At 38.4% G+C, this 18,345-nt stretch overlaps 1 non-coding gene across 1 annotated transcript; it reads right to left on the bottom strand.

The window, feature by feature from the left end:
- Positions 1–8,522: 8,522 nt before the first annotated feature.
- trnaw-cca (transfer RNA tryptophan (anticodon CCA)) lies at positions 8,523–8,595 on the bottom strand. Its single transcript has one exon. It is a non-coding gene; the product is annotated as a tRNA-Trp (tRNA).
- Between the last annotated feature and the right edge of the window lie 9,750 nt (positions 8,596–18,345).

Raw genomic sequence — 18,345 nt, 5'->3', positions numbered from 1 at the left:
ACATTAATTTCAAGATTTACATTTACATTTCTAGAACATCGGGTTCATCTAGCTTTGGGGTTCATTTTTCAAAGTTTAGCAAAAAATACAAAAGATTCACTTCAAATCTGCAATACCAAAGAAAGCTGAACTCTCCAGTCTCAGAGGAATTTTAATGCTGGTGCACTGTGGCAACAAACAACTTCACTATGAAAACTGTCGGAGGATGAAGATAGCGGAAGCGCTTGCCAAAAGTTTTGAAGTGTTCTTAGATATGGAGAAGCTGGGGATTCTGGGACAGTGCAAAGCTGATGACTTTATTCAAGAAAGAGTATAACAACATACTTAGTAACCACAGGCCATTCATTTTAACAACATTGGTGTGCAGGGTTTTAGAAAGAATAAAATCACATAAAGGTCTCGCATGCAATTGAGGAGGATTTCAATTAATTAAGGAGTACCTTAAAAATTTTCATAACTTAAACTAATTAACATTTAATAAAGTAGCAGAGAAGGCGAACGAAGATAAAATGATGAATTTTGTTGATATGCATTTTAAACAAGATATTTGATTAAGTACCACATCAAAGATTGATCGACAAAACCGAGACATATACATCAGGAGAGTCAGTGTCAGCTTAAATAAGATATTGGCTTAAAAATAGAAAATGAGTTAGAGCAGAATTATTTTTTAGGCTGGAAGATCATTAACAATGCCATTGCTCAAAGGTCAATGCTAGAGCTACTAAAAACAAATGAACATAGGAGTAAAATTTCAAATCGGAGAGCAAATGCTAGATAAAAAGGATATGGTAAAATGCTGTTCCATAGGGTCTTTGTTTGGATTGCGCTTACATAGCAAGGAATTGAGGGAGCAAGACTTAAATATGGCAATGAAACCAAATTGGTGAAATTTGGCAGGAATTGTGAATGCAGAAGGAAGTAGATGGACTAGCAAAATGGGCAAGATTGAGTCAGAAAAAAGCTTACTATGGAAAAATGTAAGTTAACATGCTTAGAAGAAAGAATATGGAGGCAAGTATACTTTATAGAGTATGTTAATTGAAGGAAAGGACATTTTAATATACAGATGCAAAGCCACTAAATGTTAAAAAATGTTGTATTTCTGACCTAAACATTTAGAACAGGCAACAGAAGTTCGATTAATACAAGATTTTTGTTAAGCTGAGGAAGTGATTTGGAATGTAGAAGTCTATGATGTACAACAAGTTTCCTCTGTAGCTTCATCTGTGTGTACACACAAGAATCCCACATCCTCAGTCTCAATGGACAGAAAGGGACATAATAAAGTAAAACCTGCAATCAAACAGCTCATCTATTTTAAATCTGAAACAAAGTTTTGCACTGGGAAGTAGGACCTATTGTAATAAGGATACTTGTATCAATTCTTTGGAAAAGTATCTTCAACATTTTAATGTCTTTATTGAATTATCCCAGCTGCTTCACAAGATACCAACTCTAATCTGGTGAACAGCAGGCAGATATGTCCAGAATGCTCAGAAAGAGACATTTAGAGTATGGTTTGAAAAATGCAGGGACGTGCAGTGAGGGAGCATCACTCAGCAGAGGAGATGAGACAATGCTAATCACTGGGGTCCAGATCTTCAGCACTGGGCAAAGCAGACCATCATGTTTAGAGGCTAATAGTCAATGATTGCTATTATTCTGAACTAGTGCATTCATTGGTTGAGCAGGTTAAATCAGCTACCTGAATCCTGTCTTTCTGGTTTTCCTTGTCTGCTGACTGTTCTGTTGGATCTGTCTGGCTTTTACCTGAATTTTTAGCACAATCTGCCAGTGTCAAGCAATAAGCAAGAGTAATTAAATGTTTTCATAGACAGAGTAAATTCAACATCACTAGATAAACATAACAAACAGACGGTTATGTGAAATGTGTAGAATGGGCTCTGTGAGACAGGAACAGAATTAGATGCTTGTGTGGAGAACATGATGGGGCTACCTATAGTAACATATTGTGTGATATAATAAAAGCATAGACATGTATTGTATTCTATAGCAAAATAATATAACAAAGTGTAGCCATATATCAAATATTGAAATGGGATTTAACTATATTCCTATGAAAGTTCAGTCTAGGCTTAATTGAGGAGACCCTCTCTTATCAGCCACGGTGCACTGTCTGAAATGTGATTGAATAAAATGCATTGTGAAGACCAAAGGATAATTTACAAGGTATTCTGGTAATTATGGGGAGACCATGAATTGGTCCAGAGCTGCCCATAAAGTGATCACACAGTCACATGACCATTCTGATATGGTGTGATTGTAATCAATTAATAATGCGATTGGTTTGTAACAGCCAAAGGCAGGCTAAAAGCAAACGTATAAAAAGTGTATGTTTTCCTTTGTTCACTGGACTGCCCAGAGGCTTTGTCCCCACTCCCCATTATAAAATTCTATAATGCTGAAAGTGGACCTGGAGATTGAGTGATTCATTTAGCCATTCTGCCCCAACAATTTAGCGTTGCGAGCAGGGGATGAGAAGGGTGAACTACCAATGAGCAAAGAGACCAGATTATATAAGTACCCTATTTTGACAGTAACCTGTACTCCCAGCCCATTTGGTGTCCAGTCAGGGTCTCATATCCTAACCTTCTCAGTACTACAGGGCAGTAGGTAGTGGAGAAGTAAGTGTCATGACTCCAAGATGGTCATGGGCCACTTTGTGTCACATCTTGATGAAAGAAACGAGACAAGGACCTCTTGGATGGATGGGTAAACTGGGATCCACTCCAAGCCATGTCTCAAGTGGGGTGGGGTCCTCTGAGATTTGCCCCCTGATTAATCTATACACCTACAAAAAAGAAAATGATAAGATGGTCAAAGTATTACCCGTTCTTGAACCAAGTCAAATAGCCTTGCTTTCCCAAGTGAATGGCAGAGAAGAAATAGATTGGAAAAAGTCATGAAAGGTATTGCCTGGGTTCTTATATTCCAAGCCCACGTAGAACAAAGAAGATGAGCATTGGAATCAGGAAAGGTAAAATTTGAGTTCCCAGGAATCTGAGGAGAGGGGACTACCTTGCTTCACCTCACTGGCAAACTAGGAAGGTGATGGATAATTAAATCAGAAATTCTTCAAGAAATGGGCATTTGTCACAGCCAAGATGTACAGAGGGAATTTCCCATATTGGGACTATATTATATCTGATGTTCTGAAATGTAAATCATTGGATGTAAAACTGTTTATACATCTTACATTCACTATGAGGAATGGATAAGCATGAAGTGAAACACTGAGACTGGAAATAAGTGTAGGAGAAAGAGACAAGTTTTTGTGTTTGATAAAGATAATAAATCTTTTCCATTTTGATGTGAATTCATCAAGTGTCAAAATCACTGAACTAAAAGTTAATCCTTTGTGGTCTGGTTTGTATACATTTTCATTGTCTGTTAAATGCAGTCTTGTGTTTGACTTGCCTTGAGCTCAAGATTTGGAGATATTTTCAGTTTAGTTTAAATTTTGAGAGTACACCGCATTATGAAAATGTGGTATTTGCCTGTTTCAGTTTAGAACATGTAATAAGTTAATGTCCTTTTAAGAAACTATCAGTGATCGTGTGAAAAAAAATCTGCAATGAAATATTTATTTGGAATTGGTTTCTCAATGGCTGTAAAAATTTACTTTTTGTCAATAATTAGTCATATAGAAACAATTGAAGAAAGAAGAATCAAGTCAAATTACATAATTTACTTTCTCTTTCCTTAAAACATTGTACTATCAGTATTATATTTAGTTTCAGGAAAGAGTTCTGAAAAATGGTTAACTTCAGAATGTTTATGATTGAATTATCACTTCTGGAATTTTGCTTTCTGGTCAGAGTGAACTTCCCAATATTATTTTAACATACAGGGGAATGTTTAATTCAGGATTATAAGATTTGCTCATCAAAAATGTTTATTGATATAAACTGGTGTTCCAGAAGAAAAACCAATGAAAGAAGTGTAATTTTCTTTGAAAAACATTATCCAGTAATATGTACTAAAATCTGGGAAAAGCAATGTCGAAGAAGCTTAGTAGAAAACAAAATGAGAATAATGTTTCTTCATGTAATTTGCAGTCAAATTTACATGAGAGCACTAAACTGATAGCTTTCTTTTGGTAATGTTTATGTCTTTGCGTTTTCTTTTAAGAGAATTGAATTTGACATTCGAGCCACTATCTGTGGCATCGGGATCATACATGAGAGGTAAGTCAAATCTCATAGAACTTTGATAAGATCATTTGGGGATCAAAATGTGGAAATGAAGACCCAGTAATGAATACTTGATGGTTTGGCCAAAGGGATAAATGAGAATATGGAAAGGTTCAGAGAAATTACAAAAAGCCTCATTACCCAGGGGATCAGGCTGCGTTGACGTGGAAATCCATGCTAAAACAGTCAAGTATCTGATTGATAGGGAACGAGATGATGTTGAAAAGGTTCAATAAGACATGTATGTGGGCTATGGATGGTAGAGCAGACAAGATAAAAACTTCAACCTGATCCAAAGTGCAGAGATACCTGACTAGATTAAAAGCACACAGTTAGTACAACTAACAGTTAGCACCCCGTCTAATGGGACACTGGATGAGTAGCATGTTATATGGGATCTCCCTTGTAGGGAGAAAGGGAAAGAAGACTGTCACCACATGCTGACACCCAATGATTCAGGGACACCCGTCCTAAAAATCATCCATGCTTTTAAATATTTCAATCAATTAAGATATGGTTTGGAAGCAGGGTGGTGGAGGTGGGAGGGATGGGAAATTATACAAATACAGGAGCTCACAGTGCCCTATTACTGCTTTACACCTCACCCTCCAACTACTATAGGTCAGGCACAGATAATGCTATTTCAACAATTAGAATTGGAATTGCTCAAGATGTCCAATATGTTCCACAAACACTTCATGGACTAGCGAGGAAATAGAAACAATCCCTAATCCACACTTAGACAGAGAATAGGTCAGACAGTCAAGTTCTACAACAAGTTGCAAAAGAAATTACACATTTTTGAAAAGGATACAGAACAGTAAATACAAGAACAAAGGTGGTTAAAAAAAGGAAGGGGTATGGAATTGGGGAACAAACTTAAAAGTACACTCCGACAGTACAATAATATCATATCAAGTGGTAGAAGTACAACTACCATTGGCTCTTTCATAGGGAATAATGGCCTGTGGGCAATTTAGCAATAAGTTCAGTTATTTTTTTCCTCACTGACTCTTAATGAAACCGGAGTGGGGAAGATGTTATTAGGACTCCCCACAGCTGAGGCAGCATAAAGTGGATGAAAATTGTTCTTAGTTGATTAAATATGGTTGGGGAAGATTTTTAGCTGAAGCTTGCATAGTCTGCTGTTTTAGATCAAACAATAAGTGAGAGTAATAAGATGCATTCATACAGGGAGTAAATCCAAAGTCATTAGATAACGATAACACAGAAGGAATCCTATGAAAAGTATACAATGGGGTCTGTTACACAGAAACAGATTTAGATGCTTAGGCACATACTGTATGACATAATAAAAGCATAACTGTGTATTGTATTCTGTGACAAAGTAATATAACAAAGCCACATCAAAATGGGGTTTAAACAGATTGCCATTATGGTTTTATCTATATTTCTATGGAAGTTCAGTCTGAGACAGATTAACGAGACTCCCCTCCCTTTATCAGGATGGGAATATTGTCTGGAATGTGGTTCAATAAGATATATTGTGAAGACCCAAGGATAATTGATAAGGAGGTTGGTCAACAGCATGAGATCATGAGTCGGCCCAGACCTGTCCATGAATTGATCATGTACCCACATGAGTGATCTGATTTGGTCTGTATTTAATCAATTAAATAATATGATTGGTGTTAACTGCCAATGGCAGGATGAAAGCAAATGTATAGAAAGTGTATATTTTTATTTGTTGAGTGGACTGCCCAGAGGCTTTCTCCCCACTAGGATAAAACAATAAACTCTGTGATTTTGGAAGTGGACCTGGGTGTCAAGTGATTCATTTAGCCATTCTACTCCAACAAGCCATGATCTTATTGAATGGTGGAGCAGGCTTGAAGGGCTGAGTGCAGTATTTTGTTCTTTGTTCATATGTTCTTTGCTCCAAATACTAGATGAAGAAATAATTTTGGCTCAGCAATATCACCATTTATCTATGCAGTATTTATCTGCCCTATCTTTTTTTAAATTCATTTATGGGATGTGGATGTTACTGGCTGACCAGCATTTATTACACATCCCTGATTGCCCTTGAGAGGGTGATGATGAGCTGCTTTTTTGAACAGCCACAGTCCACCTGCTATAAGGTGACTCATAATGCCATTAGGTAAGGACTTCCAGGATTTTGACCCAGCGACACTGAAGGGATGGCAATATATTTACAAGTCAGGATGGTGAGTGGCTTGGAGGGGAACTTGAAGGTGGTAATGTTCCCACGTATCTGCTGCACTTGTCCTTCCAAATGGAAGTGGCCATAGGTTTGGAAGGTGTTGTCTGAGGACCTTTGGTTTCTGCAGATAGTACATACTGCTGCTACTGAGAGTTGATGATGGAGGGAGAGGATACCTGTGGAACATAGTGCCAATCAAGCAAGCTGCTTTGTCCTGGATGGTGTCAAGCTTTTTGAGTATTGTTACAGCTGCATCCATCAAGGCAAGTGGACAGTATTCCATTACACACCTGACTTGTGCCTTATAAATGATGAACAGGCTTTGGGGAGTTTGAAGTTGGGTTACTTGCCACGGCATTCCTAGTCTGTGACCTGTTCATATAGACACCGTGATTACGTAGGAAGTCCAGTTGAGTTTCTGGTCAAAGGTAACTTCCATGATGTTGATAATGAGGGGGACAGTGATGGTAACACTACTGGATGTTATGGGGAGGTAGTTAGATTATCTCTTATTAGGGATAGCCATAGCCTGGCATTTCTGTTGTGTAAATGTTTCTTTTGCCACATGTCAGCCCAAGCCTGGATATTGTCCAGATCTTGTTGCATTTGAACATGGACTGCTTCAGCATCTAAGGAATCAAAAATGGTGCTGAACATTGTGCGATCATCTGTAAATATCTCCACTCGTGACATTGTCTCTTCTGACAAAAATGATTACAACATCAGGACACTGGACTGCTGCTTGAATCCATCGACTGTGGACCAGAAAGAGTAATGCTAGTAAACAATAAGGGTCTGGTGAGAAAACATGTTATTACTTACGTTCACAATGTATCAGTAGTGGTGACCAAGTTGAATCGTCTTTACACTTAACAGATCGCGAAGGTCCTTTACCAATATAACCTGGATGACATTTGTAAACAACTCTGTCACCCACTTGTATTGAGGTCTGAGCTGTACGATGAAACCACGCACCATTTTCTAACCTGGGAGGGTTTATACAGTCACCTTGAAATAAAACAGATCTTTGTAAGTTCATAGTAATGGTTTTCATTCTTATACTGTAAGATTTGATATATATTAGTAGCAGATCCCATGTAGAATTAGCCATGATGAATCTGAGAATATGCTGGTTTATAATTTGAAGTCTGGTGATTGTGAAAGATGGTACAGAAATGTTAAGCACCTTTCTTTTATAAACATGAAAATGATATTTTGTAATTGGATTGGAATTATAGTGTATAATATAGAAACAGTGTATCAAGTTCAGAAGAAAGAAGAATGCTTCATAGGAGTAGTTTTTGGACACTGATTTACAAAGAATCATAGGAACGTACAACACAGAAGGAGACCCCACAGGTTGCATCTTACTGGCTCTTTGGAAGATCAAAATGGTTAATCCCACACCTTGGTTTTTGTTTTTAACCATTAAGTTCCTCATTGTCTAGTCGCTAACCAATCCACTTTTAAAATATTTAGATTACTTACAGTGTGGAAACAGGCCCTTCGGCCCAACAAGTCCACACCGAACCGCCGAAGCGCAACCCACCCATACCCCTATATATACCCCTTACCTAACACTACGGGCAATTTAGCATGGCCAATTCACCTGACCTGCACATCTTTGGACTGTGGGAGGAAACCGGAGCACCCGGAGGAAACCCACGCAGACACGGAGAGAACGTGCAAACTCCACACAGTCAGTCGCCTGAGGCGGGAATTGAACCCAGGTCTCTGGTGCTATGAGGCAGCAGTGCTAACCACTGTGCCACCGTGCCGCCCTAAATTTTTTTTTTAGATTAGATTACTTACAGTGTGGAAACAGACCCTTCGGCCCAACAAGTCCACACCGACCCGCCGAAGCACAACCCACCCATACCCCTACATTTACCCCTTACCTAACACTACGGGCAATTTAGCGTGGCCAATTCACCTGACCCGCACATCTTTGGACTGTGGGAGGAAACTGGAGCACCCGGAGGAAACCCACGCAGACACGGGGAGGACATGCAAACTCCACACAGTCAGTCGCCTGAGTTGGGAATTGAACCCTGGTCTCAGGCGCTGTGAGGCAGCAGTGCTAACCACTGTGTCACCGTGCCGCCCTAAAACGACTTCAGTGAGCCTGACGTGATTTGAACACGCAACCATCTGATCTGGAGTCAGACGCGCTACCGTTGCGCCACAAGACACAACTACTTTTCAAGTAGAGGGTTCCAGTTCCTGACAACTCTGTGAAGAAAGATTATTCTCATCTTTTCTTTGAGATTTTTTCCAAACAATTCTGAATTTACGACTTACACTCATTGTACAAAGGAATTTATTTTTAATTCATTCTATCCAAACCTCTCATCCTCTTGGAAATTTCTGTCAAAAGTGTTTGCAGGATCTTGCTGAGTTTCCTACATTACTACTGCCCACACCATCACGAAAGCCAAATTCCCATCCATAGATTCCATTTACACTTCTCGTTGCCACGGAAAGTCTGCCAAAATTATCAATGACCCCTCCCATCCCAGTAATACTCTCTTCCAACCTCTTCTGTCAAGCAGAAGATACAGAAACTTGAACACATGCACCAACTGGTTCCAGAACAACTCCTTCCCTGTTGTTATCTGACTGCTGAACGAACCTCTCTAATTTCAATCTAATATTGACATTGCTCTTGTGCACCTCCTGGGCAGCCATAACCTTGCATCCCTCCCTCCCATGAGCTGTATGTCCTTGTTTACTATGATCTGCTTGTACTGCTCACAAAACAAAACTTTTCACTGTACTTAGGTACATATGACTACAATCAATGAAATCAAATATTTAGTGACTATTTTAATAGAACTTTCATTCACCACAAAATGCTTTGAATTGCCGGTGATTATTGAAAGATGACATTTGGATGGGAGTCTCCTTTCTTTTATAAATGTGGACATCCAATGTTAAAACTCACACAGCACCAGGTTACAGTCCAACAGGTTTATTTGAAAGTACACGTTTTAGGAGCGCTAGTGGAGCAGGATCATAGGACACAGAATTTATCGTAAAAGATCAATGTGTCATACAACTGATGCGATGTAGTGAACAAACCTCGATTGCTGTTAAGTTTTTAATTATTTAGAATGGGGATGTGACACTTTGATCTTTTAGTAAAAATTCTGTGTCTAATGATCCTGCCCCACTAACTACCAGATGAAGTAGCAGTGCTCCGAAAGTTTGTACTTTAAACCTGTTGGACTATAACCTGGTGTTGTGTAAATTTAACTTTGTCCACCTCAATCCAACTCCGGCAACTCCACATCATCAGGATTAGAATTGTAGTGGAAAATGTACAAACAGTTTATCAAGTTCAGAAGAAAGAAAAATTGCAAATATATATTTTAAATAAGCTTTGGAGATACACAACACACAGGCATATTTTAACCAACCTATTTTGCAATTCAAAATGGTGTCACATCAAGTAACCAGAACTGGAGCCTTCAAATGAGCAAATTGTTGACAGGAATGAGAAGATATAGAACAAAAGCAGCAGTAAGAACCATTTGGCAGACTCTAAAACTAAATTCTTCCTCCTGCATGGTGCATACATACTTTTTGTCATCATTCCTTCATGTATCCATGCTTTATACTAGAATTAATCACCTTCCTTAACATTTGCACTGACATTTTACTGATCTGTCAACCATACAAATTTGCTTCATATTTGTTTCACTTCTGCAGCCACACCATTTATAATGCCCAGACCCAACCAATTTCTAAAAATTCACAACATGTTTCTGTAAACTTCGTGTATGCTCCTATGGTATTTTCCTTCTCTAAAATGCAGTATCTCGTGCTGCATTATTTCATATTCTGGCCCTTCTTGGTGCAATCCTGGGGGCTAAAGCCTGTTTAGTAGCCGACTGCTGAGTGACTCAGTTTCTGTGATTGACATGGTTCCCAAGTTTTAAACATACAGCTGAGAATGGTGGAGCTAAAATATTTCCACATCCATGCCAAATGTGAAATCAACCGAAGCGTGCAGCACAATATTGCAAATGTGCTGCTATCAGAAGAGGCAATGATTCTTTCATTATTATATCCAATGATTTGGATTGGTCTATGGTATAGTGTTAATTGCCCTACCTCTAAGTCAGAAGCTCTAGATTCAAGTTCTACCTGCCCTGGAAGTATGTCTGACAATTATTTTATTCTACGATTCAGGGGTGAAAATACTCCATTTTCTTAGTTACAATTAAAACAGAGAGTGCTGGAAAAACTCAGCAAATGTGGCAGCATCTGTTGACAGACAAACAGAGCTAAGATTTCAACATATCATTTTAAGATCATCATTCTTCCTTCTGCAAAAGGGTGTACCACAGATAGAGATATTGAAAAAAAATTAGGGAGATTTAGCACTTCAATTCGATCATAACTGATCACTCTTTTCCTGCGTTATCCCCATACCTTTTGATCCCTTTAGTCTTAAGAACTATATCTAATGTCTTCCTGAAAATATTCAATGTTGTGGCCTCAAAACTTTCTGTGGCAGAGAATTCCAAAGTTGAGAGTGTGGTGCTGGAAAAGCACAGCAGGTCAGGCAGTATCTGAGGAGCAGGAGAATCGACATTTCAGGCATAAGCCCTTCATCAGAAATCCTGATGAAGCGCTAATGTCTGAAACATCGATTCTCTTGCTCCTTGGATGCTGCCTGACCTGCTGTGCTTTTTCAGCACCACACTCTCAACTCTAATCTCCAGCATCTGGAGTCCTCACATTCTCCAAGAGAATCCCAAAGGCTCGCTACCCTCTGGGTGAAGAAATTTTGCCACATCTCAGAACCTAATGTCATAGCCTGTATCCTCAGACTGTGACTCCTTGTTCTGGACATTCTGGTCATCAGGAAATTCTTTCTGCATTTAGAGATCTTGGTAATATTGTGTACTCATAAGTGGGTTGTAGAATTGCTTACATTAGGTCTCAAATAATAAAAGCTGAATGGACACAATGTGGGAGGTGACAGGAAATCATGAGTTTAGGGTGACCAGGAAATGGGAAATAGAATAAGCTACAGATTGCAGAATGGGCAAGTGGTTGAAAAAGTTCAGGTGAGTGCATTCATTAAGGGAATTTTCTTGACAATTACCAAGGAAAATCTGTGCTGTTAAAAAATGCAGCAGCGTATTTACCTGAAATAATATATACGTCACAAGTTGGTGACAGAATCAAGATTTGTATTAGATTTCTTCCAGCAGTAAGGGAAATTTATGTCAAACACTTTAAATATAATGCACAGTATATATTTCAAAACATAATAAAGGCTTTCCTATCTAATAGGCAAACCTTCCAACAAAAATCCCCAACTCTGCCATTCCTGTACACATCACAAGAACTTCCCCACCCACCACAACCTTAGCCAGAATTAACTTATGACCACAGTCAGAGTGGTGACAATAACTTTCTTAAGGTACTTCACAGGAGTAATGAATGAAAATTTGACACTGAGCCACACAAAGAGATTTCCTTTTTTAAGATGAAGGTGGATAATGAGAAAGTTGGAAAAGTGCAGCAGGAATGAAAAGGATCAGAATCTCTAAATTGAGAAAACAATTCCTAATTTTCCTTTTTTGCTTTAAATGGTGACCTCAGAGTTTTGTGATTGAGCAGTGACTAACTTGTCTATTTATTTGCACCTCATGAAACTCCCAACATCCCTAATTTCTGTGTCACTTCCAATTCTCTTCTCCTTTCCTGAGAAACTTGACTTGTACATCAGAGTAGGTACCTGTCAGTAGCAGTTTGCTGACTGCTTAACCCAGATTTCATTTAATCTGTCTTTACCGCAATCTCTTTGCATTTGCCCTTATCACTTTCCAAACCTGTGGTCTCCAACATCCAGAAGGACAAGAGCAGAAGGTGGATGTACCACCATCTTCATGTTTCCCTCCAAGCCACACACATCCTGAATTGGAGCTATATAATCTCATGGGGTGCAGACCCTAAACCTTTCTTTCCAATTAAACTGTGAGTATATACCTATACCAGATGGACTGCAACAGTTCAAAATAAAAGCTCACCACTATATTCTGAAGGGCCATTAAAAATGGGTAACAAATTCTAGCCTTGCCAGTGATGCTCACCTTCCATTAAATAATAAAATAAAACTTGCTAGTGTTGACCATGTTTCTACATGTCTTCAGTAATTGCTGTCCTTTAATGGCATTACTAGACAGGAAAAACAAATCATTATGTAACAGCCCACAGTATCAGTACTTGGGCCATGTTGTGTGGGTCACAATCTTTTCAGTCACTTATGATTCTTTTTTTATCAGTCTTCAGATCCTGGGAAGAGGCTCCTCATTCAAGGTTTGTTCTTCATGTGTGAGCACAAACCATGAGCTTTAGTGTGATGTTTGTTAGTTGACAGCCTTGTAGCCAGCCCTATTCTGGCTTCACAGTCAATATCTTCGAGTTCACTTCAACATTAGGATCATTAGATAATGACCAAGAACTGAATTTTAGTTTCACTAGACTATGGATACTTAAACTTCATAAGTACATATAAACACTCATATGCTCAGATTCACACGCACACATATTCAGTCATATACACATATTTCTATACTTCATTTGCCACTCATACAAAAATAGCAACACACAGACTCACACTGGCAAGAAGTCTGTCACTCATATCCACATTGTCTTCTAATGGAAGAAGATCAGATTCTTTGTTCAATTCTTGTAAAGGACAGCTTTCGTGTCTCTCTTTCTCTGGCCTTGTCTTCCTCTTTGCTCTGAACAAGTGATGCCCCAAAAAACTGCTTTTAAAGACTTGAATCCCCTTAACAGCTTGGCAGCAGGTGTGCAGTCCTTTTACTTTCTTATTTATCACACTGGTTCAAGCAAAACACACAGTTACATAATAGATTCCTCAGAGTGTTCAATATCCCTAGGGATTTATACACTTAATTTACTGTATTTTATGGCCTATTTTACAAACAAGTGAGTGGTCCAGTCGAGAAAGATATCTATCACAACAAGTCTTTCCTCTCAGCCATGAGATAGGGGAAAGGGGAGGAATCCATCTGCAGTCACTAAGCAGTTAAAATATTCCTGACATTGAATGGTGCATGCATTGTAATAGTCTTAGATAAAGGGCACAATTCTGACCAGAAATATAATTTTATTTGACATATTTCAATTAATATTTTATATCAATATTTACAATTGAAACAGTCGTCATTAAAATATTGAAATGGATCTCAGCACAACCAACCCAAACTTCTCTCTGCTCAAAATATATCCCACTTACCTCTTTACTTACTACTTCCCATGAAATAGGTTCTCAGAATTTTAAACAGTTCCTTTCACTTAGCATTCACCATCCTGACTCTACCACAACCTCTTTACTATTCAGTACCACAAACTGGTCAACAGTCACTTCTCCATCCCAGGTCAGATCCTGTATGCTGGCCATGTCCTAATATAGATCCTGGGCTATTTCCTTTCCATATAAGACCTATGAGTAAAAAATGAGGTCTGCAGATGCTGGAGATCACAGCTGCAAATGTGTTGCTGGTCAAAGCACAGCAGGTTAGGCAGCATCTCAGGAATAGAGAATTCGACGTTTCGAGCATAAGCCCTTCATCCTGATGAAGGGCTTATGCTCGAAACGTCGAATTCTCTATTCCTGAGATGCTGCCTAACCTGCTGTGCTTTGACCAGCAACACATTTGCAGCATATAAGACCTATGGCTGTTCCTCCTCTCTCAGTATTAGTCCAAGGATCAGAATCAGCTGCTTCTAGATTTCTTTACAGCTTTGCTCCAGAGACAAGTAAAGGAAGGCTGTCCCCAACATCAAAGCAACATTTTACTGAGCTTTGTATCAAGGAGCCTTCATTAATTTGATGTCAGTGCACATGAGGGAAAACTCTCCAGTCACTGGAGTCATACCTAATAAAAACATTGTGCTGGCTAGAGGCCAATTATCTCAGTTCTAAGACATTGATGGAGATCTACTTATTTTTAGTTGTTTTATAAAGAACTAACTTTCCATCTTTAGATTAGACATGGGCTGTCTTGACTATGTTTACTGTAATCTTTAAGCTTACATACCAAGAAACATCCCACTACTTATTTAAGCACCTTCAGGTAATGAAGCAGCCCACACCCACATATAGCAAAACCTGGACATCATCCAAGCTTGGCCTGATGAAACTTGCATAGGAAAATATAACCAAATATCGGCTTTAACAAGAGTGGAAAGAGCCAGGGCAAATCTATTTACCATCTATCCACTCAATTTCCTATTAACAATTGTGATTAAATATATTCCGAAGCCTTCATCATCACATGACTTACTCTCACATTCCAGGCAACAGACAGCCAACACATCCACCCTTGTGATGCACTTCTTTTCTATGCCAATTGAAAAAACAGAAATATGTACAGTAGCGCCTTGACATCCAAACGACCCCATTCACGAACAAATCGGTTTACGAACAGGATTGTACGTAAAATTTTGCTTCAACATACATACGAAATTCATGGTACGAATGCAAAAAGCCCATGTGCGACCACGTGGTTTCATTGTTCTGCTTTGCTACGCGTTTCTTGAACGCAAAAGCTTTCGGGCCCCACGTGATCTCATTCAGTTTGTCTTTGGCGCGTGCGCTGTGAACAGCCGTCCAAGCATTCTTACGCTATCCAAGCAATGGAAAAAATTAATTCAGTTCGCGAACTTTTCGGTTCGCGAACCGGGTCCCCGAACAGATTAAGTTTGTAAATCGAGGCGCTACTGTATTACCCAATTGGATGATACTTGATCACTTAAACAGTCTTTTGCCCTATTTTCAATATTTTTGTATCTTTTAGATAAATATATTCAAAGAAATCGAGCTCTGCATTGTATAGGGTTTAGGATTATTAACAATGGGAAAGACCTGGTCTGCATTGTGTACACACTGAAGGTTTTGAGATTATTATCATTGGGATAGACCTCTGCATTGTGTACAGAGTATAAGGTTTAGAATTAATATCAATGAAATTGACCAGGTCTGCACTGTGTTCACAGAATAGGGTTTGGGATTATAATCAATGCGATAAACCAAGTCTGTATACTGTACAATATAGGGTTTGGGATTAATGTTAATGAAGTGGGAGACAATTACAAAGATCTTTATTGATGAGCTGTTAAATTACAAAGTAACTATGAATCATAGTAATCACTGTAAGGGAACTCTGTGTATATAAGATCCATATAATATGGATAATGTTCCTTCCTCAATAGGACATAAACATCAGCTATAATTAAAATCTATACTGATTGCAAAGTCTGAGAATCACACAATATTAATAGTTCAAACAAGTGAGGTGTTATATTATTTAAGACTGTAAGTCTAGACATTGCATGGGTAATGGGGTGTAACTATCAGCCTTCACCATCATCACTCCTCTGTAGCTGACAGCAACATCTGCTGTCTACATGTTGTTAAGTTGAGAAATATAGAAGCTGGTCTAAATAACTCTATGCTTTCCCATTAGGTGCACAATCGAAGAGGCCACAGTGTGCAATCATGTAAAAACCATTCAACTGATTAAAAACTTCATTTGTTCTTATTACAAAAATTGTTAAAAGTTACACCTCATTGAATGAGCTGTGACTGGACTTTATCAGCAAGTTCGTAGTTACAGCTGAGGGACTTCACTAACTGTTAAAATCTAAGAACTCATTTACGATTGAATTGCTTTCTTTAGTTTTTCAAAGATATTCCTAGAATTTGTTATAACTGAAATGAGTGCATCACTCCATATCCTCTTGAATCAAGTTGACTTTCCTTGTCCCTCTTATATACAGACTTCAGCTTTACTGTTAAAACATACAGTAGCAAAATATGGCAATTCTCATGTCATGCTGTTGTTTATCATTTTACACAAATTCATTTTTTCATGTACCGTAATTGTCCAGGTTAGAAACAACTTCAACTTCCTATGGTTCTGTGTTTCTGGTCATATGTGGTCAATATACATCCTCTGCTAAGTATTACCAACAAGATACATTTCATTACATTTTTTAAAACAACGGTATTTTGAAGTGGTTACATCATTTTCTTGATTTTTGTGATTTTACTCATTAAAATTAATTTAAATAGTCTGTCAACTCACGACAAAGATGCATTTTAATTTCTTCAGATCAAATGCACTAGCTGAGCATGTCTATCTGTTTCCTGTGTGCATGTGGTACAAGCTGGGGTTTTTTTGCATAAGACATAATCTGCTCTTTTTCAGACAGGTTGTGCAGTAGAAGTACTTCCTCATTGAGTCTAGACATTTTAGTATTGGTGATTTAGAGATTATTTTATTTCAACTACTTTGCATGGTGACAATCCTCTTTAAAATCAATTTACTTCTTCAGTATTTAGCATATTAGATAAGTGTCACCTATAACTTCACACAACTTAGGTGAAAGTGGAACAAATCTCTATGTAATACATTTTTGTAGTGACAGAACACAAAATGTTATGTACATTTCTTAGCTCCTTTTGAAGTTTTATATTTTCTGCACACTTCTTGCCATTTTTTCAGAACTATTTGCAGGGTCATGAGGACAACAGAACAGCTAATCTCCTCGCTTGATCCAATGCAAGGAATATTACATTTCTACAATGATTTTTCTCCTTGTATATATTTTAGTACCAATTCTGTTATGCAGCTGACTCCTATGAAGTGACACAATGAAGAAGAACCATGACCAGAAACAATTGTTTAAAACAATTGCACAAATAGAGCCAAGCCAGATTCTGTGGAGAATGACAGACTTCAAAACGTGCAGGAAATATGGAACTACTCTTGGACTCAACACTGTGCATATCTTATTACTGAAATGGATTAATGGCCACAATATTAACCACCACCATGACAGGCAGGAGAGGAGCTAAAAATGACTAAATGGGGAACACATCTCCAAATTATTGCATACTCTCTTCTTGTTGTTTATACAATTGAGTTTGTGGCATCTAGATATGGTGCTATGGAGGTGCATGGCAATTCATTAGTGTTCAAATTAGACTCCCATGGTGATAGGAGCCCTATCCAAACCTTACAGTCACTGTACAGGTTTTCCATACCCCTGGGAGGGAGGCAAGAGCTGGTAAATCCAATGTGCAAGTACATTTTACATTTTATAACTATCCTCTTCAGGTAATATGAGGGTTGGTGCTCCCTCCACCCCTCTAGGGATCCTTCAGCCTTCCCTTTTGCTAAATGTGACCAATCCCACAGTCCCTCCAAACCCTGATGAATTCTCTCTGTGCAGTTGATCACACACATCAAGCAATCTCCTCCCAACCCAACTCACTACACTCCTAACTCTAAATGCTGGCTTTTTGATTGTTAACAATTGTCTCATGATGAGCTTTCCTCTCACAGATTTTCCCAAATGATAGACACTCCGGCTGAGAATTTTGCCAGTTGCCCAGGCAGGATACAATAAAAGGTACTGTTCCATGTCCCCAATCTGACTTTTTCCAGATTTCTAAGCGTCTTCTTTCCATCAATATCAGAGTCAATGAATTAAACACAAGTTCACTGATTATTTAATCATGGCCGAGGACCTTTGAATACCTACTCTTTACACCTGTTGTCTTCCCACAAGACAGTTAAAATATTTACATTCTTTCCTCTATCTTAAGGGGAATGAAAGGTATTGCTGTGTTTCAGAATATGGGCATCAATTGGAATGTAAAAACAGTGTTTATCAATAGATAAAAGGCTACTTTTAAATCCAACTGCTGGTTGCCAGAACTCCACAGAAATGGCCATCTTTTGAACTATATGGAAACTATATAACAATTTGACATATCTTCAAGCATAGGAGAATTCAGAGTCAAAATGGTGAATTCAAATTGGGAGATTTGTAATCAGTTGTCAACAAGATCACAACATTCTATTAATAAATATCACCATCAGACCA

Source organism: Hemiscyllium ocellatum, chromosome 26, assembly GCF_020745735.1.
Source record: "Hemiscyllium ocellatum isolate sHemOce1 chromosome 26, sHemOce1.pat.X.cur, whole genome shotgun sequence".
NCBI classification, from domain to species: domain Eukaryota; kingdom Metazoa; phylum Chordata; class Chondrichthyes; order Orectolobiformes; family Hemiscylliidae; genus Hemiscyllium; species Hemiscyllium ocellatum.
The sequence above is the reverse complement of the archived record's forward strand: the minus strand, read 5'-3'. Positions and strand labels throughout refer to the sequence as shown.